This window comes from Anabrus simplex, chromosome 3 (assembly GCF_040414725.1).
Source record: "Anabrus simplex isolate iqAnaSimp1 chromosome 3, ASM4041472v1, whole genome shotgun sequence".
Classification (NCBI taxonomy): domain Eukaryota; kingdom Metazoa; phylum Arthropoda; class Insecta; order Orthoptera; family Tettigoniidae; genus Anabrus; species Anabrus simplex.
Genome location: NC_090267.1, coordinates 299,727,659 through 299,751,071, shown reverse-complemented (window position 1 = coordinate 299,751,071; position 23,413 = coordinate 299,727,659).

Sequence of the window (23,413 nt, the reverse complement as noted above, 5' to 3'; positions counted from 1 at the left end):
CGCCATTTTGTACGGCTTTACGACCGAATGCCTTTCCCGACGCCTTCCCCATGTGGGGGGCGCGGGGGAAGGGCGGTGGATTAATTTACTATTGCGCATTTTTGTGGGGGTTTGCATTGTTATATATTTAAACGAAGATCGGTATTAAGAAAAACGAAACACCCAGCCCCGGAGGCGAAGTAATTAACCATATGCACTCAAAATCCCCGAACTAATCGCGAATCGAATTCGGGGTCTTCTGAACCGAGGACCGCTATGCTGAACTTTTAGCCAAGGAGCCGGAAGTACTCTTCTAGATCGGTGAACCCCGATACTTCTTCCACACAGTGTAATTCGGACATTTCCGTGTAAAAACATATAAAATGCAGTATTTTTATTTCATTTCATTCTTACAATAACTGGAAAGGTTTTGTGTAACCTATAATGCTCAGCAGTTCTCTGTCACGTCCGATAATGGTGATGACATGTCTCTGGTAGCTCACAAATTAAATTAAATTACACTGGTTTAAAATACATTTATTCGAGCACTATTTTTAATTTAACTGAAAATAACTAATGCACTTCTTGACTGCACGCACATGGACTGGCGCCGAGACCGTTGGCTGAGACAATGGTTCCTAAAGTACAAGCCACGCTACCCTCTTGTCCCTTCATGCACCCCTTCCTCGCTCGCTACGGCTGCTTGACAAATGCTGCTATTGTTTCACGTGTTATCAGGTGAAGTATACAGGGCTAAGAAACTCAACGTAGATTCTTAATGCACCAAACAATATCCATTACTTACTTCCTCGCCATTCATTGAGAATATTGTAAAGGAAAGAGGGTGGTGTCCGCCTCTGTGGTGTAGTGGTTAGTGTGATTAGCTGCACCCCCGGAGGCCCGGGTTCGATTCCCGGCTCTGCCACGAAATTTGAAAAGTGGTACAAGGGCAGGAATGGGGTTCACTCAGCCTCGGGAGGTCAACTGAGTATAGGGCGGTTCGATTCCCTCCTCAGCCATCCTCGAAGTGATTTTCCGTTGTTTCTCCTCCAGTAAAATGCCGGGATGGTACCTAACTTAAGGCCACGGCCTCTTCATTCTCTCTTCCTTGTCTATCCCTTCAAATTTTTCCATCCCGCACAAGGCCCCTGCTCAGCATAGTAGGTGAGGCCTCCTGGGAGAGGTACTGGTCATCCTCCCCAGTTGTATGCTCCGACCCAGAGTCTGAAGCACCAGGATACTGCCCTTCAGGCAGTAGAGGTGGGATCCCTCGCTGAGTCCGAGAGAAAAACCAAACCTGGAGGGTATACCAATTAAGTAAGTAAGTAAGTAAGTAAGTAAGTAAGAATTATATTGAATTAATTCGTTTAGTTGTGGAACATTCTTCTTGCGCTGACGATATACTTTAGATCGCTGTGCACTCAATTTTTGGTCCCGCATGGTTAATGTTGGTCCAACATTGTTCAGAATGTTGTCCTGTTGTCAGACGTTTTCGCTTTTTTTATTGTGGTTTTATATTAGACGTTATTACCATTTCTAAAAAATTTCACAAAATATTTTCTTCAAAGAGACAGCCGTCGATAATGGCTTCATCCATTGAAAATATTTTGAAGTGGATTTGTAGAGTATTATATAAGCTTCCGAACGATACTTCGTTTTCGAAATCGGACTGACAGTTTCGAAGTTATAATGATTGCCCTCGAGCGCGTTAGACTTACAAAGCCAGGCTGTGTGGCTCAGGTGGTTAAGGCGCTGGCCTTCTGTCCTCAACTTGGCAACGTCACTGTTAAAAAAATGAAAATCCACAGCCTGTTTCCAGTCATTCGACTGCATCAGGAATGAAGTGAATGAAGCCCCCATCTAGTGGCGAGGATAGGAAATGTGCCGACTGCCGAAGCCTGTTGCACTTCTCTGCGGTAATGATAAATGACTGACAAATGAAATGTTAATGGAGAGTGTTGCTGGAGTGAAAGATGGCAAGGAAAAGTGGAGTACCCGGAGATAAACCTGTCCTGCCTCCTCTTTGTCCAGCACAAAGCTCACATGGAATGACCGGAATTTGAACCATGGTATCCGGTGGTGAGAGGCCGGCGCGCTGCCGCCTGAACCACGGAGGCTCCCCTTGAAAAAATATAGCTATAAAAGAGTAAGTTTTGTGATGATCTCTGAGCTAATAAAAAAAGGAGATAAGGGTTCAGAGTCTACCAAAACTGCGATAATAATGGTCTTTTGAGATTTTGATCCTATAGGCTACTATACAATAAAACTTCCATCAAAGAAACAATAATTACGCGTGTATAACATTTAAAACGCCTCTGTGGTGTAGTGGCTAGTGTGATTAGCTGTCACCCCCGGAGGACCGGGTTCGATTCCCGGCTCTGCCACGAACTTTTTTAAAGTGGTTCGAGGGCTAGAACGGGGTTCACTCAGCCTCGGGAGGTCAACTGAGTAGAGGGGGGTTCGAATCCATCCTCAGCCATCCTGGAAGTGTTTTTCCGTGGTTTCCCACTTCTCCTCCAGGCAAATGCCGGGATGGTACCTAACTTAAAGCCATGGCCGCTTCCTTCCCTCTTCCTTGTCTATCGCTTCCAATCATCCTATCCCCCACAAGGCCCCTTTTCAGCATAGCATGTGAGGCCGCCTGGGCGAGGTACTGGAGTTGTATACCAGACCCAGAGTCTGAAGCTCCAGGACACCGCCCTTGAGGCGGTAGAGGTGGGATCCCTCGCTGAGTCCGAGGGAAAAACTGACCCTGGAGGGTTAACAGATTAAGAAGAAGAAGTATAACATCTAAACAGAAGTACGCATGATTTTACAAGAAATTTAATTTAGTATTTGACTACACACTAACAGGGGCTTCCTGGCTGAGAAGGTAAAGGCGTGTTCGTTTCGCCCAGAAGGAAGTGGGTTCGAATCCCTGTCACGAAGTCGAAAAATTTAAGAAGCGAGATTTCCACTTTCGGATGTGCACATAGCCCTGTGGTTCACTCAGCCTACACCAAAAATGAGTACCAGGTTAATTCCCGGGGGCAGTGGTAGCCGGGCGTACAGGTAACGACTTTACGCCATCAAGTGCCGAGGTTACAGATAGTTGAAGCCTTTACCTTCCACCCCTCCAAGGGCCTTCTTGGCCTGTACGGAGATGGCTTAGCTTTTATTTGCTTTTGCTACTCACTAACAAAGTAACAGACACTAAATAGAACTACACGGACACATCGACTGAGTGAGACTCCTAGACTGATGAATGCGCGCGGCAAGCAGGTGAGTCATACCAGTGTTCATGACCTTGGAAAAAATATATACCCACCCTACGCTTCCTCACAGCACTGCGCGAGTCTCCACTACTTGCTGTGGTGCTGTACACGCATGCACGGAAATGGTATCCCGACATAAACAGTCAACATTGCCCCATTCCCGTACTGAAAAGGAGCGGAGGGAGTAAAAGGGGTAGTGTTGAAGGCCACTCCAGTACCAAAAAGAAGGGGAGTGAACAGGTATTGCTATACATCCACCACTATGTCCATTTCAATCACTACAGTCTTGTACCGGGCTGTCTACCTGCAGCAATGCATTAAGCGAGGAGGTGGGTGGACGCCATGCTTTGTTTATATCGAGACACCATTTCTGTGCATGCGTGTACGAATCGGTTAATCACTGCGAAAGATATTTTGTGCTAATTTCCGCTAAGAATTTTTCTTGATAAAAGAAATACAAGGAAAGGATTAGTTGATAAGACAGCAGGGTGTGTACATTTTAAAAATCCTATAATTCCTATTTTCAGGCGGAAAAAGTCGAATAAAAATGTAATAACTCCAAAAAGACGGGGGAAGGAATTTCCCATTTCGCCCCCCCCCTCCCACTCTTCTAATCACCACCACTGAACATCTTCACCGAGCTCGATAGCTGCAGTCGCCTAAGAGCGGCCAGTATCCAGTATTCGGAAGATAGTAGGTTCGAACCCCACTTTCGGCAGCTCTGAAAATGGTTTTCCGTGGTTTCCCGTTTTCACACCCGACAAAATTAAATCTCAGCCATAGACGCCCAAGAGAGATCCGGTTTACTCTAGGTCCGCTAGATGGCAGACAGAGTAAACCGGAACGTCGAAATTGACGAGCAGACAGCCAGATGGCGTCAAATCGAAATGTCTGCAAACGGTAGCTGAGGCCATACGATTATTATTATTATTATTATTTATCTGAGAGGAAGGGAGAAGCGGATGTTTATATAAACTTGGACATCACAGCGGAAAGGAACCACAACTGACACACTGTACGGGAATGAAGTAGTGCTGTTACACGGTACTGGAGTGAGACTGCTGTACTATACTGGACTGGACTTCAAACGTTCGTGGAACGTAGTCTTGTTATGTTCGTGGAAAGTGGATGATCGACAAGTTAAATATTGTAACACTTGTGGCGGCCTGGCAGTATATGTTGGTGAAAGCTATCTCAGACTTTCCATAATTTATGTTCAGGATCGACAAGCGTGTGTTGCTCAAATGTATGTATCTTTACAACAAGTGTTAAAGTCTGTGAACACAGTATTACGAGGTCAGTATCTGTGTGATATTATAAATGTCGATTATGAGAATTGGCAAGTCGTATTGATATAGAGACAGTGAAGGGTTCTTATATACATATATGTACATTGTTGAACGAACTAACTACAAATGGTGGCTTAGTTCTCGCTTTCGTTTTCCCACTGTTTTCATTGTTGTTGTAAATATGTAGTCTTCCAGTGTATTTTGGTGTATTCATGAGGTGCTCATGCACGGATTTTATTAAGAATATAGTTAGATATTTTAGAATCAGTGGAGTTATTGATGAACCTAGGTGCAGTTCCTACCTATTTAGCCGTTTTCAGAAGGTTAGGTAAGGCCTGAAGCAGATGTACCAGTACGCAGCATTATGTACACGCCCTGGGATATAAAGTTTATCATGCTCTATCTAAATTCGAGGGATCCATTCTGGTGAACTCTGGCGCCCGTACTACGGACATTTCGATTAACTATTTTTATTAATTTAATTTATTTCAAGTATTTTATGAAGTTTTTGTGTAATATCATTTATTTACATATTTAGAATATTATTCAGGATTTTATTTTTTAGTATTCATCAAATTGTTACAACACATGTACCAAAATGATATTAAACGAGCAACTACGGTTGCATTTCCTTGTACCTTGAGCAAATCCTTCTCACTGCAAGAATCAGGGTAACACGAGCACTGACATAGATGCTTGGTAGTCTGCACCTCTCCGCATTCACACAGTGGTAATACCGTGTCGTGCCATTTCGTCTTAATTCCACGAACAGACGCAGGTGGTTAACTCTCTACCGGCCCACCAGTGCTATTTCGTCAAAAACCTATGATTGACAGTTTGACAAGTCTACAATTACTGTTTCATTTCATTGCGTTCCTTGTTTAGTAATTTTTCTATGTTTGTAATAAAGGACGTTACTCGCTCCGCTCGTTTGCCACCAGTCAACTATATTTTACAATGAAATGCTTATAACGTAAACAACACATTTAAAATATTTTCACAAATCAGGTCATAATTAAAATATATACAAAATTGCATTACTAAACCATCTGTTTAAATAAATATCTTATCATATATCAAGCAGAAATATTTGTTTACTCATTAAAATTACATGGGGACTTTGAAGGGCTTTGGGGGGAGGGGCCCTAAGGGAATTTAAGGAAACCATGTCCTTTCAAAACAGCTAGGGAAAGTTCCCTTTAATTTGACACCTCAATCATCAAAATCGGACTTACAATAAAAAAGTAATTCAGTGGACAAAAAGTTCGAAACGGAATTAAATATAAGATAATTTACCCACCATTAACTGCGTTCCTCGAGACTGCCATGAAGTCACGTTCAGCCAATTTTCACATTACTACAAAGGTTTGATTACAAACCCAAACCAAATCTGGCAATGCTAAAAGTGGTCTTTCAGCCTTGTCAAGTTTTGTGTCTACAAATATCTACAGTGTGTACAATGTATGCAGCAGCTAATGCGTTGTCCGATGATGCAAATCAGTAATATTTTTATTCCTCTTAATCCATTTTAATTATGTAAGAGACGTTCCTCAAAAACTTTTCCATGTCTCGTGACTTCTCCAGTTTTTCGATGTCTCTTTCTATTCTGTTGTCCATTACAGTGTACTTGTTTCTCCTCTTTAGACCTTCTAAATTTAGGTCAATCCTGATTATTTTCGTGTCAGAATATTCTCCTTCTTTCTTTAGTGTCATACTTAGATATTTTATTCGAGGGTGTGGTTTGCCTACAATTGCATTCAAGCGATGGTTCCATCCTTCCACAGCGTTGTTGGTTCGATGTCGCCCGCTGGTACAATTCCATGCATCAATTGGGAAATGAGGGATTTCTAACCACTGGCCAATGAAATAGTCAAACAACTCATTGAGTTTCTCATGTGCTACAGCAACACTGCCAGCCTTCCTCCACATTTGTCGTCTTTAAAAAGGCCAGAGCAGCGCACATTCTCACAGAATCTCGTATTTCCTGGCGTGTATTGTTAACTTTGGCAAGCTCAAGGGTTTGTACACTCCTCCATAGACTTTGTGAAAAAAAAACCCATGAAATTCTGCACCAGGAAATACAGTGTTGTTGTCTCGATCACTCCAGCTTCGAAATCTGGGTTTACTGTCTCAGGGGACCTTCGAGGTCCACTCAGCCTACGTGATTAGAATTGAGGGGCTATCTGACGGTGAGATAGTGGCCCCGGTCTCGAAAGCCAAGAATAACGGCTGAGAAGATTCGTCGTGCTGACCACACGACACCTCGTAATCTGCAGGCCTTCGAGATGAAGAGCGGTAGCTTGGTAGGCCAAGGCCCTTCAGGAGCTGTAATGCCTTGGGGTTTGGTTTGATTCGTTTCGGGGGACCAGTCTGGAATCACCCGAAGAATGGCGTTAAACAGGCGAATGTAAGTTGACTTTCTCTTGTCAGGAAGTAATGTGAAAACTACGGGGGTTACTTGTGTTTCTTCCACAGTGCTTCCTAAATCTACATGGATGGACAACTGAGAAGATTGTTTGCTAACACTCTTAAAAGAGCCATCCATGATAAATTTCTTATTTTCTTTTAATGCAGTTTTTTCCTGTGGATCTGGCAAATATAAGTATCCGCTCACCATCACAGTCGTCAGCTAATAAGAAATTATTTCCATTTGCCATGTTCAACCGTTGTGAATCCAACTCAAGCTTCATCTCTGTGATTGAGTTCAGCCTGAATTCCTTGAGCATACCTTCGCTGTCTATGGAGAGTAGACTTGCAGTTATATAACTGAGGAATTCTGGTAACTAGTTCAAATTCGGATTGTAGAAGAGGTTTGAATTCGTCGTCAAAAATCTGAAACCAAGAGGAACTAACTATGCTATCTATATAAATAAAATAAGAGTTATGTACGTTACTTGGAATAGTGAAATTTTGGCATAATTTCATGTATTTTACGTCGTAGAAGTCGAATCAACCTTTATCTCAATTTCTGTCTGTCTATCCAGCAAGACGTCGCTCGCAGAATGTAAACTCGCGAAATGCAAACTCAATTCGCTAGTTTACTTCCTTCGGCCTTCAGCCTCAGGATTTGCAAAGAGTTCAAATACAGTTTAAATTAATATATGTCCATTTAAAAGCCAGTGGGCGGAGTCCTAGAGTCTGGGGCGTAAATATTGTCACTAATAAAAATATAAACCTACCTGTGAAATAGATTTATCAGTTTCTTCGCGGGTTCTCCTCTTTCTCTGTGTCATAGCCTTGTGGACTTCTTGTGCAGCCACATCAGGAACACAAGTACTATGGATCTCTTCTTTAATAATTTCTCGGTTTATAGTAAACACTTTTCCACTACAAGGACGACTAACACAACGCCACACAACTTCACCGCACTTCTCATTCCTAACCGTATACCGATACCCGTTAAGTAATAAACTAGATTGGCCCCTTGTGGTGGTTGAAAACTCCATAATTAACAAAGATGTTAATTCATAGAGATCATTCGAACGAATTAAGTCTCTGTTCATAAACAAAGGTGGGGAGGGGACGAATTGAATTTCACAGCAGGGGTGGGTGGGAAATCCCGCAGCCTGTGGTTGTGCACGTAAGCGCAGGGGTCATTGACCTCCGACTACCTGCACTGCCTCAACCCTTGTCAACATTTCGTCTGGACGAGATGGCACTTATTAACTTGTGTAATAATTTGTAAAGCCGAGCTAGACGAAATGGCACGTGTTTTAAGGAAATTTGTTGCTGGAAGAAATGGCACTTAACCGGTGATACATCCAAATATCCCCGTTTCATTAGGTCCTTAAAATTTCCAACACCTGTTCTTAACCTTTTCATCATCATCATCATCATCATCATACATATCTTTATTACCCACCCTAGAATACACCATCGGCTTTACAGGTAATAAAGACAGACAGAGCGAAACCCAAAAACAAAAAGAACAAACAAACAAACACTAGGCACTACATCTCTCCTAAAACTACTTAGCTAAATTATTTACCTCTAAATCTACTCAGTGTCCTTCCACACGCACGCGGATAGCCGGCAAACGTGCAGGAAGCACCGCACTACAAATTACCCTATTTCCCTATTCCCCTATTCCTACCAAACACCTAGAGAAAAAAATAGTAGACTGGTCTCTGCGTCAGCCCTGGTATGGAATACATGCCCACCAACCCGTTGATCGCAGGGACCAGCCTCGCCACGTGAGAACTGATCTTATTTCTCACCTACACCTGCTGACAATGTATTCCTTACCTACCATGTGTGACAAGCCAGCTTGGCGGAAACCAGACCCATCACATGGCTTGTCACACACTTCCGCTATATACGTCACACCTTCTCTGTTCATTGTCAGCTCACTACCTTCCCTCTTCTTTTTCTTTTCTTGCCGTGCAGACATGCTAAAGCCTAGCTTCCTTGGGTTGGGTCAAGCCCCAACCCCTCCCTCTTCCCTTGATACGCCACCTTCTCCTCTCTCGCACTATTCTCACCCACTACATCTCACCTTCTTAAACTTAAGACTTAAACATCAACAATTTTTCTTTTCACTTACACGCAAACAGACAGTTTCCATTCCAAGTCCATCAGTTCACTCAGTCTTCACAATCTACAACACCACACTTGCCTCAAACTGTTAAACTTAATTTTTATACTGCCAACATTTTCTCCTTAACTACAGTCCCCCTTAATCTATCTAAATTACTATTACACACACGATCTTTATCCTCCCTCCTCACACAAATACTTTTTTTTACACCTCATATACACACAAACAAATAGTACTCCATTCCAAGTTCATTAGTTCGCTCAGCCATCTCACTACTTATTTTTTTACCTAAGCTTCATTACAACCATCCACGGTAAACTTAAACTATATAACAGCTTCTTAAATTTACACTACCCTCAAGCCAATTCAACCTCCCCTATTCTCAACTCTTACCCAATTTTCTCAGTCTTTCCCTTGTTACCAACTATTCTCTTAAACACCTTTGCTCTCATATTCCTCAAGTCAGTAATCTATCACCTTCTCCCATCCTACTACTTCCCTATCTACTTCCCAACACCCTGCCCCAGGCGGATCACCTTTTCCACAGGGCAAGGTGCTCACCCCCTTTCCCCTAACACTACAGCCCCCTTTTCTGATATCATCCCCTTCCCGCATCTGCTCAGGGCGGATATTCATTCCTCTGAGCAGAATGCCCTCCCCCTTCCTCCCTCGGCAAGAACCACATTATCTGCACATCCCCTGTTACTCCCTCAATTTCTTTATAAATCTAGCTCTGGCCACATTTAAGAATTTCGCTATATTCGTTCCTTTCTCCCACTCTCTACATAACCAAGATGTCATCTTATAACTTTCCCCTATCAAATCCAGCTCCTTCTTACTTAGTAGTTTAAACTTTATCTCCTCCAAAGCTCGGCAGATCCTCCCACATCCCTCCACATAACACACATCTATCACTATTCTCACTGCCTACCCATCCCCTGTTCCTCGGAACCCCCAATACCCACCAATACAAATCTCTCTTATCCCTTCTACCCTCAAACTCCGTTTTCGGGTTTATTATTTCCACCAATTTATTTAATACTGATAAAGAGACTCTCTCTCTACATTCCCCTATTAAGCTCTGTCTTTCAATATCTAGTAGTCTTCCCTTTATCCTCTCCCATACCCATTTATTCCTACCACCCCCCCCCCCCCAGGCCTCTCCATATTCCCCCAAACCAACCTGTTGTAACCATGTTTTGCACTTATTCACCCAGTAACTTTCATTCGTCATACCTTTCTGAAAATTAAACGTTTCTTGTACAAATGCCCCGCCCTTCCCTTCCTCCAATCTAATCCAATACTTAAACACCCTCTTAGCTATTTCAACCTCTATGGATTCTTTACAGACTAATCTGGCACCGGCATTGGCTGTACAGTTCGGTAGGTCCATCATAATCTTACTAAATTTCACCATCACCTGGTTTAGTTCACCCCTACCCTCCTCCATTCCCCATACTTCGACCCCAAATAGCATTTTGCCCATTACCAGTGATTTGAACACCGTTTTCTGAATTTTGTATTTAACATCTGGGAATTTCTTCTCTAAAACCCCCACTACCGCAAGTGCTCCTCTACCTTTGAATTTTGCGTTCCTACACTGATTTTTCCAAGAACCATTCTTACTAATTATTACACTTAGATACTCCATTTTTCCTCCTGGTCTAATTTTTTCCTGGTCTAGCCTCCAAACTTCCTTATTCTTTCTCCCACCCCTTTTCCTACATACCATTATCTGAGTCTTCCTTGCATTTACTTTGAGAGACCACTTCCTAGTATACTCAACTACCTTGTCCAACCCTTTCTGCAATCCACTTTCCGTCAACGCCAAAATCAATAGGTCATCCGCAAATAACAACCCCGGAACCTCCATTTTTCCTATCCAAGGGCACTGCCATGCCTCTCCACCATGACCCTCTAAAATATTATTTATAAATAATATAAATAATATAAATAATATAAATAATATCGGGGATAGTTTACACCCCTGTCTCACCCCACTCTTCGATTCGAAACACTTACTCAACCTTCCATCCTGCAATTTAATCATCACAAACACTTCCTCATAAATTGTCTGTATTGCCACCCTCATTTTTTTGACATTCCAACCTCCCTTAGTCTCAAAAATAGCGCCTCCCTACTGACCGTATCGAAGGCTTTTTCTAAATCAATCGCTGCTACATATAATTTACGCCCTGCTATCCTCACATACTTTGTAATCAAAGTGTCCAGAATCCAAACATTATCGACTGTGTACCTTCCTTTCCTAAATCCATTTTGGATCTCAGATATCCTACCGTACTGTTCCGCCCAACTTGTTATCCTATTCGCCAAACACCATGTGTACACCTTCGACAACGTGTCTAGGAGTGTAATTCCTCTATAGTTGTTAGGATCGCTCCTAGCTCCTTTATTTTTATAAATAGGGCATAATACCCCCTTCCTCCATTCTCTGGGAAATTTCCCCTTTTCCAGCAACCTATTGAAGAACTTCACGATCCCCCTCAACATCGATTCATTTGCCCCAACCTCCTTCCATACACTATTGGCAATATCGTTCACACCTCCTGCAGCCTTGGGTCTAGCATTTTTTAATACTCTAATTACCTCCTGGCTTGTTATCTCCCCATCCAAAATTGTAATGCCTACCTCCAATTCACTTCCTATATATGACTTGTCTAATTCTCTACCCAATTTCCCCTCCCCTTCTAAAAGCCTTTTAAAATGCCTAAGCCACTCGTTTTCTCCTATTTTATCCCCCTTCCCCACCTGTTTCGTTCTTCTGATCTTGTTTATTACCTCCCATAGCCTCTCAAATTTCTTCTCTCTACAATAACTATTTATTTTATTAGCTTCCGCCTCCTTCCATCCTCTTTTCTTCTCATTCAATACATCCTTATATTCCCTTCTCAATTTACAATATTCCTTCCTCTTTTCTTGCTCACCCTCCTTCCTAAACTCCGCTAGGGCTCTCATTACAACCTCACGTTTTCTCCTGCATTCTTCATCAAACCATCCATTCATTTCATTCTTTCTTACCTCTACCCTCCTCCTTACTTTCTTTCCCACCCTCCACACAGGGAGTTCTATTTATTTTACCACGCTATCCATGTCGTTCCCTTCTGCCGCCCTTTCAATTCCTACCCTTAATATATCTCCCTCCTCTTTCAAATGCCGTCCCAATTTCTCTTTAGTATTGTCATCGCATATATACTTCAATTCCTACCCTTAATATATCTCCCTCCTCTTTCAAATGCCGTCCCAATTTCTCTTTAGTATTGTCATCGCATATATACTTCCATCCTCCATTCCTATATCTATCCCTACTTTCCTCCATCTTTCCCTTCTCATCAGCAACCAAAGTTCTCAATTTTATTTTGATAGGCATATGTTCCGTTAACCCACATTCTAACACCTCAAAACTTATTATTCTCCTTAACGCTATCTCTGATCTTATTCCTATATCCACTACACTTCCTCCATTTGATGTAATATACGTCAAATCTCCCACACTATCCCCCTTCATGCACCCATTTAAAATAAATTAATGTTCTATAGCACACAGCTCTAATAACCTTTCTCCATAACTATTTACAATATTATCCTTACTCTTCCTTTGCAGTTCCCCTTCTACTTTTACTTCTTTCCCGTACACCGGTACCCTATTGCTCACTCTCGCATTCCAATCCCCCAATAAGATCATCCCATCTTCTACATATATCCCTTTAATTGTATTTATTTCTTCAATCAATTCGTCAAAAAATATTTATTAGCATAAACTGAATCGCTCGGATGGTTATACAGCAGTGCCAGACAAATTGCTTCCGTTGCCCCCTTCCGCATTTGTACTCTCAGCCACACTACCCCTTCTACCCCAGTCTGTAACGTCTCCACCCATTCCGCTACCTCATTTCTTATTAAAACTACTATGCCCCCTGGGTTTCGGCCTCTCTTCCCTATTTTTTTTCTTAACACGTTAACTACTCTATAACCGTCCCATGTAATTTCAACCCCTTTCCCTAACCACGTCTCTACTAGCGCAATTATCTCAAAATCTTTCACTAGATCCAAAATTTCCATATTCCCTAACTTCCCCATCAACCCCTCAATATTCAGCACCCCTATCGCCATCTCTAGTTATTTATTTCCTCCCCCTCCCTCTCTATCCTTCTGCGTTTCACCACTTCCCCCCTTACTTCTCGTAATTCTTCCTTTTGGCTCCACCACGTTACTCTCCCCTTCCCTCCCTTTCTTCTCCCCCCCAGTCTCCCCCTTTTCCGTGCCAGAGCCTTTCTTCCCACCCCATAGATCTTTTAAACTTAACGATCTCGCCTTATTCAACGCCTGTTTTCTCTCCAGGTTTCTTTCTGCATTTCTCTTATTCGGGGAGGTTGAGTCACTACCCTGACTGCTTTCCCTTCCCGTCACCTCTTCACTACCTGTATCCACTTCACTTCGGTCTAGTGTCCTACTTGTTGATTCACTCCTTCCTGGGTTATTCTGACTCACCAAGGACTCTGCTGTCTCCGCCACCTGACCGCTGACACCGCAGTCCCGTCTTCTCTCTTCCTTCTCCATACTGATGTCGCCCTGCTCTCGATTTCTGCAACTCATTTCCTCCTCACATTTCTCCAGCCTCAGCAGTTCCTCCTGAGTCCACGATCGCGACCAATTTCTGCCTGAAATTGCCAGACACCTCCCCACAATCTTGGTTCGCAATCCATGAGCTCTAGCCCGCCAAATATGCCGCTTATAGACATCCAACCGCATCCTGTCTTCTTTATCTGTCTCAGCTTTCAAATAAATGTTCGATCCTTTTAGATTTCCAGCATTCCTAAGAATTATATCTGCCATCAGGGTTGAAATTAGCCTTAACTTCACCGGCCTATGACCCTTGTTTCTTCCTACTCTATATTATATCATCTATATCAACTTCAGAAAAATTTATCTTCATTTTGTTCGAAACTATGTCCACCACTTTCAATACTAATTCGACTTTTGATTCTGTTCCTTCCTCAGGTACACCATACACAAACACATTTTTTCTTGCTGATTCGTTCCTCGCTAACCTCACTTCTCTCTTCATTGCTGTCAGTTTCTCTTCCAGTACCACCACCTTCTTTTTCAAGCTCCCCAACTCATCTTCTATCTCCACTACCTTACCATTTAGCCCACCAATTTCTTCTTTTATAAAATTTTTTAAGTCCTTCATCTCCTGCGTTTGGTTTGCCTGGTGTTCCTGCATCATTTCCTTTATTTCATCTCCTTTACTCGCTTCCTTCACCACTCTCTTGATCTCTTCAAGTTCCTCCCATCCGAACGGTCCCTGGTTTGGCCCCGGGTTCATTTCTATACCTCCTACCACCAGCATTGTCGCAATCACCGCCGCACACAACATAATCTCCAACCGTCCTTTATAACCACTAATTTCTCTCCCTCTCTCAGATCCACCTTCCTTCCAACTCCCTCTTGCACCATGCCATCTTCCAATTCTCATCCTGTATTGCTGTAGCGTTATTCCCATATTGCGCACCTCGTCTTACTCACACGTCTGCACTTCCCGATGTCTCGCTCGTGACTGCTTAACCTTTTCAGTGATCTCCATGTGATCCAGTCCGAGTTGTGTCCGGTTGGTAAGCATTCAGCTGGTTATGTCATGTTTGAAGAAGATTTGTTCTGCCTGCCCACAATTTTTCCGAGATGTATTTAGTGGAGATGTTGACTGTAGGAAACGTGTCTGCTAATATAAAAAACAAAAACAAAATCTTCCTCTAGTGGGCCTACCATAAGGTGAGCGATATTTAGTCTAGCACACATCACTCACAAGTGTATCAGTCCAAGTTTGTAAAGAAGTAATCCTAGCACACATCGTGTGGATCTTCATGGAAACTTGAGGACACGCATCTTGTCGCAGTAGCTGCCCCATTGCACACACATTACTATCCTCTTTCTCCACCATCACCTAACTACCCACCCACCCACCCACCCACCCACCCACCCACACACACACACACACACACACACACACACACACACACACACACACACACACACACACACACACACACACACACAGAGGTAACCTTGTAGACGCTTGCTATTCCAGTTGGTTCTTCTACTTTCAATATTCTCCAGCTCTCTCGAACTATAGCAAATTTGTTGATCATTATAGACTTTTATTTTTTTGGTACTTGCTTTACGTCGCGCCGACACAGATAGGTCTTATGGCGACGATGGGACAGGGAAGGGCTAGGAGTGGGAAGGAAGCGGCCGTGGCCTTAAGGTACAGCCCCAGCATTTGCCTGGTGTGAAAATGGGAAACCACGGAAAACCATTTTCAGGGCTGCCGACAGTGGGGTTCAAACCTACTATCTCCCGAATACTGGATACTGGCCGCACTGAAGCGACTGCAGCTATCGAGCTCGGTGATCATTATAGACTAACGAATTAGAATTGAAAACAGGTTTTAACCATTAAGTGTTTCGTCCCTTATCCGACATGGGAGTAATTTAGTTTCGTAATAATATTAATGGTCCGCCTCTGTTGTGTAGTGGTTAGTCTGATTAGCTGCCACCCCCGGAGGCCCGGGTTCGATTCCCGGCTCTGTCACGAAATTTGAAAAGTGGTACGAGGGCTGGAACATGGTCCACTCTGGCTCGGGAGGTCAAGTGAGTAGAGGTGGTTTGGATTCCACACCTCAGCCATCCTGGAAGTGGTTTTCCGTGGTTTTCCACTTCTCCTCCAGGTAAATGCCTGTATGGTACCTAACTTAAGGCCACGACCACTTCCTTGTCTATCCCTTCCAATATTCCCATCTCCCCCCAAAGCCTCTGTTCAGCATAGCCGGTGAATCCGCCTGGGTGAGGTAATGGTGATCCTCCCCAGTTGTATCCAGCGACCCAATGTCTCACGCTCCTGGACACTGCCATTGAGGCGATAGAGGTGCAACCCCTCGCCGAGTCCGAGGGAAAAACCAACCGTGGAGCGTAAACAGAATAAGAAGACGAAGAAGAATCTTAATAATAATAATAATAATAATAATAATAATAATAATAATAATAATAATAATATAATAATGTTAGACCTATAGGCCTATGTTTAAAGTCACACTAACTAGATTATAGGCGACATGACGATGGATATGAAAGAACTGGAATTGGGAAAGAAAATTGAACAATCTTTTATTGTATGATTCTTCTTGCTACAGCCTCCGGGGCTCAGGCGGCAGCGTACCGGCCTCTCACCGCTGGGTTCCCTGGTTCAAATCCCGGTCATTCCATGTGAGATTTGTGTTGGACAAAGCGGAGGCGAGACAGGTTTTTCTCCAGGTACTCCGGTTTTCCCTGTCATCTTTCATTTCAGCAACACACTCCAATATCATTTCATTTCATACGTCAGTCATTAATCATTGCCCCAGAGGAGTGCGACAGGTTTCGTCAGCCGGGACAATTCCTATCCTCGCCGCTAGATGGGGCTTCATTCATTCCATTCCTGACTCGGTCAAACGACCGGAAACAGGCTGTAGATTTTCATTCAATCTTGTTAATCAGCTGGAGTGAAGTGTAAAGTTTAAACATTAAAGTAAAACAAATAAAATTTTGTTTAACTCAGAGAATTCGTGAGCAAGGACATCTCTAAGGTTGACGTGTGGCAGAGTTAAAGTAATCGTACAGCTGTGCATACTCCGGTACGTAAACCATTCAAAACTCGTAACCTTTTTGACTGATCCAAATAAATAAAAGGTATTTATTTTGATAATTTAAAATATATTCTTCTGACTTTTGAAGTTAAAAACCATCATATTTAAAAGAAGTAATAACTTGCGCATTTAAGGGTTAAGAAAGTATTATTATTATTATTATTATTATTATTATTATTATTATTATTATTATTATTATTATTATTTATTATTATTTATTATTATTATTAAACTTCAGAATGGTTTATGGTGGCGTGCGACTATGTTGTCTACATCGAAGACTGTAAGGTTATTTATTTAGGTCAATAAGGTTATTGTAGTGCGCCTATGTGGTGTAGTGGTTAGTGTGATTAGCTGCCACCCCCAGAGGCCCGAGTTCGATTCCCGGCTCTGCCACGAAATTTGAAATGTGGTACGAAGGCTGCAACGGGGTCCACTCAGCCTCGAGAAGTCAACAGAGTAGAGGGCGGTTTGACTCCCACCTACGCCATCCTCGAAGTGGTTTTCTGTTGTTTCCCACTTTTCCTCCAAGCAAATGCCGGGACGGAACCTAACTTAAGTCCACGGCCGCTTCCCTGCCTCTGCATTGTCTATCCCTTCCAATTTTACCACCCCCGCCACAAGGTCCCTGTTCAGCATAGCAGGTGAGGCCACCTGGGCGACGCACTAGTCATCCTCCCCAGTTGTATTACCGATCCAAATAATCATGCTCCAAGACACTACCCTTGAGGCTGTAGAGGTGGGATCCCTCACTGAGTCCGAGAGAAAAACCAACCCTGGAGGGTAAACGAATTAAGCAATAAAGAAAGAAAGAAAGAAAGAAAGAAAGAAAGAAAGAAAGAAAGTTTATTGTAAAAGAAAAAGCATTTTCAATCGGGTCAGGAATATCCATAATAGTGAAAGGTACCGATTTTCCTCATTCGTAACCTCGTGTCTAAGCGATATGCCTGGTCGTCTTTGCCCGCAGTAACTTAGCTGCTGCTCTTATGTAGTGTAGGTTAGATGGCCGGAACCTCAGTGTCCTGGGCCCCAAGATCTCTCCAAATGTGAAAGTCGCGTTCATAAATTCTGCCAGGCAGTGTAACTCACGACCTTCTGAGTAGTATCGAGAACATCTTTATTGCCTTGGCTTGGTAGCACGCAATAATTTTATTGCCTCCACCAATCATGCCACAAGTCACAAATTGATTGTTCCATAAACGTAAGAATGCCTTTATATTATTGTTGCAATGCTATGTAGCTTAGGTGGCAGAGCGCTGGCCTTCTGAGCTCAAGTTAGTGGGTTCGATCCCGGTTCAACCCGGTGGTATTTGAAGGTGCTCAAATAGGTGAGCTATTTGTCGGAAGATTTACCGTTACATTAAAGAACTCCAGCGGGACAAAATTTTGGCACCTCGGCGTCACCGAAAACTGTAAAAGTAGTTACAGGGACGTAAAACAAATAGCATTATTATTAACTTATAGCTGGTATCATCCGACGTAAAGCAGAAAACAATTAAAAATGAATGTTATTGTTTCTTTATTTCTTTCTTTCATTCTTTCTTTCTTTCTTAATCGGTTTACTCTCCAGAATTGGTTTTTCCCTCGGACACACCGAGGGATTTCACCTCTACTGCCTCAAGGGCAGTGTCCTGGAGCGTGAGGTTTTGGGTCGGGGGATACAACTGGAAGTAGGACCACTACCTCGCCCAGGCAGCCTCACCTGCTGTGCTGAACAGGGACTTTGTGGTCGAATGGGAAGATTGGAAGGGATAGACAAGGAAGAGGGAAGGAAGCGGCCGTGGCCTGAAGTTAGGTACCATCCCGGTATTCGCCTCCAGGCGAAACGGGAAACCACGGTAAACCACTTCGAGGATGGCTGGGGTGGGAATCAAACTCCCTCTACTCAGTTGACCTCCCGAGGCTGAGTGGACGCCGTTCCAGCCCTCATACCACTTTTGTTGACCTATTTTAGTTATTATCGTTTTTTAAGGGCCACAGAAATGTCAGATTTTTTTCCACTGTTCTTTATTTACCACGCTATCAACCACTACAGAATCACGATTTAGTCGACGACACTTCCCTTCACATGGGGTTGACGTCAGAAAGAGCTTTCGGCCATAAAACTATGCTTCTCATTCTGCCGACCTACGATTATGGGGGTAAGTCCAGGAAACAAAGAAAGGGAGTTATTTAAGGTGTCGAAAGCCATGGAGTGTTGTGCCACTGTAACACCCTCAAACTCCATTGATTTCAACCGGGTTTGCCGGGATGAGTGGCTCAGATGGTTGAGGCGCTGGCCTTCCGAGCCCAGCTTGGTAGGTTCGATCCTGGTTCAGTCCGGTGGTATTTGAAGGAACTCAAATACGTCAGGTTCGTGTCAGTAGATTTACCGGCACGTAAAAGACCTCCTGCGGGACAAAATTCCGGCACCTCGACGTCTCCGAAATCCGAAAAAGTAGTTAGTGGAACGTAAGACCAATAAAATTATTATTATTATTATTATTATTGTTACTTCAGCCGTGATCGAACCCGTTATCGAAGGAACATAATAACAACAGCTAACCTACTGCGCCACTGAGGTTGGAGGAAAGAGAAACGTGAAGAAATAAAATCGTTTACCGACCACGTTAAGTGAACCTCGAAAACTATCGTGAGTGCTGTTACTAAATTTCTAACCAACTCAATTTACTTGTTCTATAATTATATTCGAACACTTTTGAATGTTCATCGGCACCTGCTGCGATTTGAAACCGTAAACTTGAAAACCGAGCTGCACGGTTGGTCTAAAACTACAGCAACTATAATGGGGCCTTTATTCATTTTACCCAATTCAGGTTCATTCAATTCACTGATCAGGAAATCTGGCGTTAATGACAGTTGGCATTCTCAAGCTGTTGTCACATATTGTCCAGTAACTATGCGGTTAATCTCAGCTTTATCTAGGATTCGTGTTACGGTAATGTAGTTTAATTTCCATACTGTATATCCTGCCTTTTCTTTCATCATCTGCATCCACTATTATATCGTACTTACAGGCAAAGGGACTAATTTCTATTTAGTGGTTGGTGTTCGCCCTTATTTTACCCTCGACGTAATTATCAATGGACGTATTGACGGAGTCAAGTTTAACATCAATCGCGTGCGCGCCCCAGCGCATGCGCAACACTGTCGTGTGTGAAGGAAGCGGACAGTTGTTGCCGCGCTCGAATACGTAACACATGGTCTTCTCTTCCGGTGCCGGTTGACTGAACAGAGATCGCCGTCTACGGCGACGATCACTTTGGTGTGTCGAGTCAAGGTAAAGTGAATTCCCATGCACGTTATTTCACTTAATTTAATTGCCGCCGGTACAAACTTCAACATGCTATCCATTCCAGTATGACTTTATCATATTTTTTTCAGCACATTATTCAACATAAACAAATATCTCCTACTCGTCAAATGATGCAATCACGCCGGCCAGCGTGACACTGTTGGTTAGATGTACGCTTTCTTTTCACGCACAAAGGCCGGGTCGATCTTAACAGATGTACATTACATTTGAGGGTGGTTAAAATGGGACAATTCCGTGCTGGCTTTCAGTACGTTAAAAGTACCTCATGAGCGATAAATTTCAGACACCCCAGCGTCCACCAAGATAATTAGAGATTGGAAGAGAGGTTAAAATTTTAGTTTTGCAATTCGAAGTAATGTCTTATGGGTAGGAATTTATTCATACGCACACTAATCATGTCGGTCCAATGAAGTGAACGCGGGACTTCGCTTGTAATAGACAGTTATGGTAATCCGTTAAGCAGAATATAAAGCTTTCCTTAAAAGTAAATGCAAAAACTTAAGACCTACCTTGTCAATTCCTACAGTGAACTAATGTTCCTGTGGATTAGTTGTAAGGGTTTTGATGCTTAGACGCCTGGAACATATTTACTTATTTTGTATAATCTCTCTACTAACCTTCGTTACACTGAACCGACTTTTCAGTCTATATTTGTAAGGTTATGAAGGATTCCGTTGTGCCCTCTGTAAAGAGCACAATCCAAACCTTTTTACTTCATTGACGGGCTGAGTGACTCGGACGGTTGAGGTGATGTCCTTCTGAACCCATCTTACTGCGTCAGTCCGGTGGTATTTGTAGGTGCTCAAATACGTCAGCCTCGTATCGGCAGATTTACTATTACGTAAAAGAACTCCTGTAGGACTATATTCGGTCACATCAGCGTCTCCAAAAACCGTAAAAATGTAATTAGTGCGACGTAAAGAAAATAACATATTTACATAATTGAAATCAGAAAAACTAATTAAATGGAATCCAATGTTTGACTGACAAATTTTAATTCATATGCTTCTTGAGTCCTTGGACAATAACAACTATAGCTAGTACCTCAACGTACTGACTAAAACTAGTTTGGTAATTCACGCGGATAATGGGGTTCTAAATCCGTGGCACTTTATTTAAATCATCGTAACGAAATATTTTATTTTATTTTACAATAATTTCGTATGGATACACTCTCAATTCAACTTCTGGATCATGTGTCTCTTCAACCAGATGCATTGTCCGATTCGTTGGCTGAATGGTCAGCGTACTGGCCTTCGGTTCAGAGGGTTCCGGGTTCGATTCCCGAACGGGTCGGGAATTCTAACCTTCATTGGTTAATTCCAATGGCTCGGGGGCTGGGTGTTTGTGCTGTCCCCAACATCCCTGCGACTCACACACCACACATAACACTATCCTCCACCACAACAACACGCAGTTACCTACGCATAGCAGATGCCGCCCACCCTCATCGGAGGGTCTGCCTTACAAGGGCTACACTCGGCTAGAAATAGCCACACGAAATTTTTACCAGATGCATTGCCAAAGAAAAAGATAAATCCTCGATAAGTTTAATTGTTCTGTTCTAGTCGAGAACGTTACCCTGGCTTGCTGTTATAGGCATAATGCCCTAGAGTACTAATCTTGCTCCAAGACGCAAATCATTGCTGGCAAATGCACACCTACAGGTTGTGGGTTTTTCCTTCTATTGGTTTAACGAATCATGAACACATTGAAGGATTTCCGGTGTCGCAAGGAAGGTATTTTTTGCTATTTGTTTTACGTCGCACCAACACAGATAGGTCTTATGGCGACGATGGCATAGGAAAGGTCTAGGTATGGGAAGGAAGCAGTCGTGGCCTTAATTAGATACATCCCCAGCATTTGCCTGGTGTGAAAATGGGAAACCATTTAAAACCATCTTCAGGGCTGCCGACAGTGGGGTCCGAACCTAGCAAGGATGAGAAAGGGCCTAGAATTGGTAAGGTAGCGGCCATGGACTCAATGAAGGTACAGCCCCTACATTTACCTACAGATAGTATAAAGGCACAGCTACTGGATAGGCTCTCAATGCACATTCACAAGCTGTTCAACAGAGGCGTTCTTTAAAGTGTCGGTGTCGTTGTCATATTTTTTTTTCTTCTTCTTCTTCATCACCTTTTTCATTATAATAAATTATTTATGTAACCTTAGGTTAGATTAATAATAATAATTCTATAGTTTATACGTCCTATTAGATACTTCTGGCGGTTTTCGGAGAATTAGATTAATGATTAACTGGACGGAAATCAGATGTTCATTATGACAGAAGATAGATTAAAAAACTGATGTTCACAAAGTCGTATTCGGCATAAGTTAGTTAACTCGCGTGTTTCTTGATTGGAGGAATTAGAAGCGTGAAATGTATTCTTCTTTATTAGTTTTGCTTTACATTGCGATATGAAGGCTTCCTACTACGATATATAACAATTTTCATTAGAGAAATTCCAAACTTTATCACTCATAAGCCTATATTTGCTAACCCAATCAACATTTTTATTTTTATTTTCCCGATACAAAGATTAAATAATCTATCTGTGATATAATGTCGGGCACTGTTTAATAATAATAATAATAATAATAATAATAATAATAATAATAATAATAATAATAATAATAATAATGGGCTGATGACCTCGATGTTAAGCCCCTTTAAACAACAAGCATCATCATCAATAATGTTATTTGCTTTACCTTCCACGATCTACTTTTTCGGTTTTCGGAGACGCCGAGGTGCCGGAATTTTGTCCCGCACATTTTCTTTTACGTGCCAGTAAATCTACCGACACGACGTTGACGTATATGAGCACGTTCAAATACCACCGGACTGAGCCAGGATCGAACCCGCCAAGTTGGAGTCAGAAAAACAGCGCCTCAATCGTCTGAGCCACTCAGCCCGGCCGGGCTCTGTTTCATATATCACATTATTATACTCCAGTATAATTGACATACGCTGGAATATTCATGAAAACCTGCAGCCTGTTTTCCAGTCAATGACGGGGTCAAGAATGGAATGAATGAAGCCCCCATCTTGCGGCTAGGATATGAACTGTGCCGGCTGCCGAGGCCTGTCGCACTCCTCTGCGGCAGTGATTAATGACCGACAGATTAAATTAAATGATAGTGGAGAGTGTTGCTGGAATGAAAGATGACTTGGAAAACCGGAGTACCCGGAGAATAACCTGTCCCGCCTCCGCTTTGTCCAGCACAAATCTCACATGGAGTGACAGGGATTTGAACCACGGTACCCAGCGGTGAGAGGCCGGCGCGCTGCCGCCTGAGCCACGGAGGCTCTATACGCTGGACTATTTATAAGTTCGG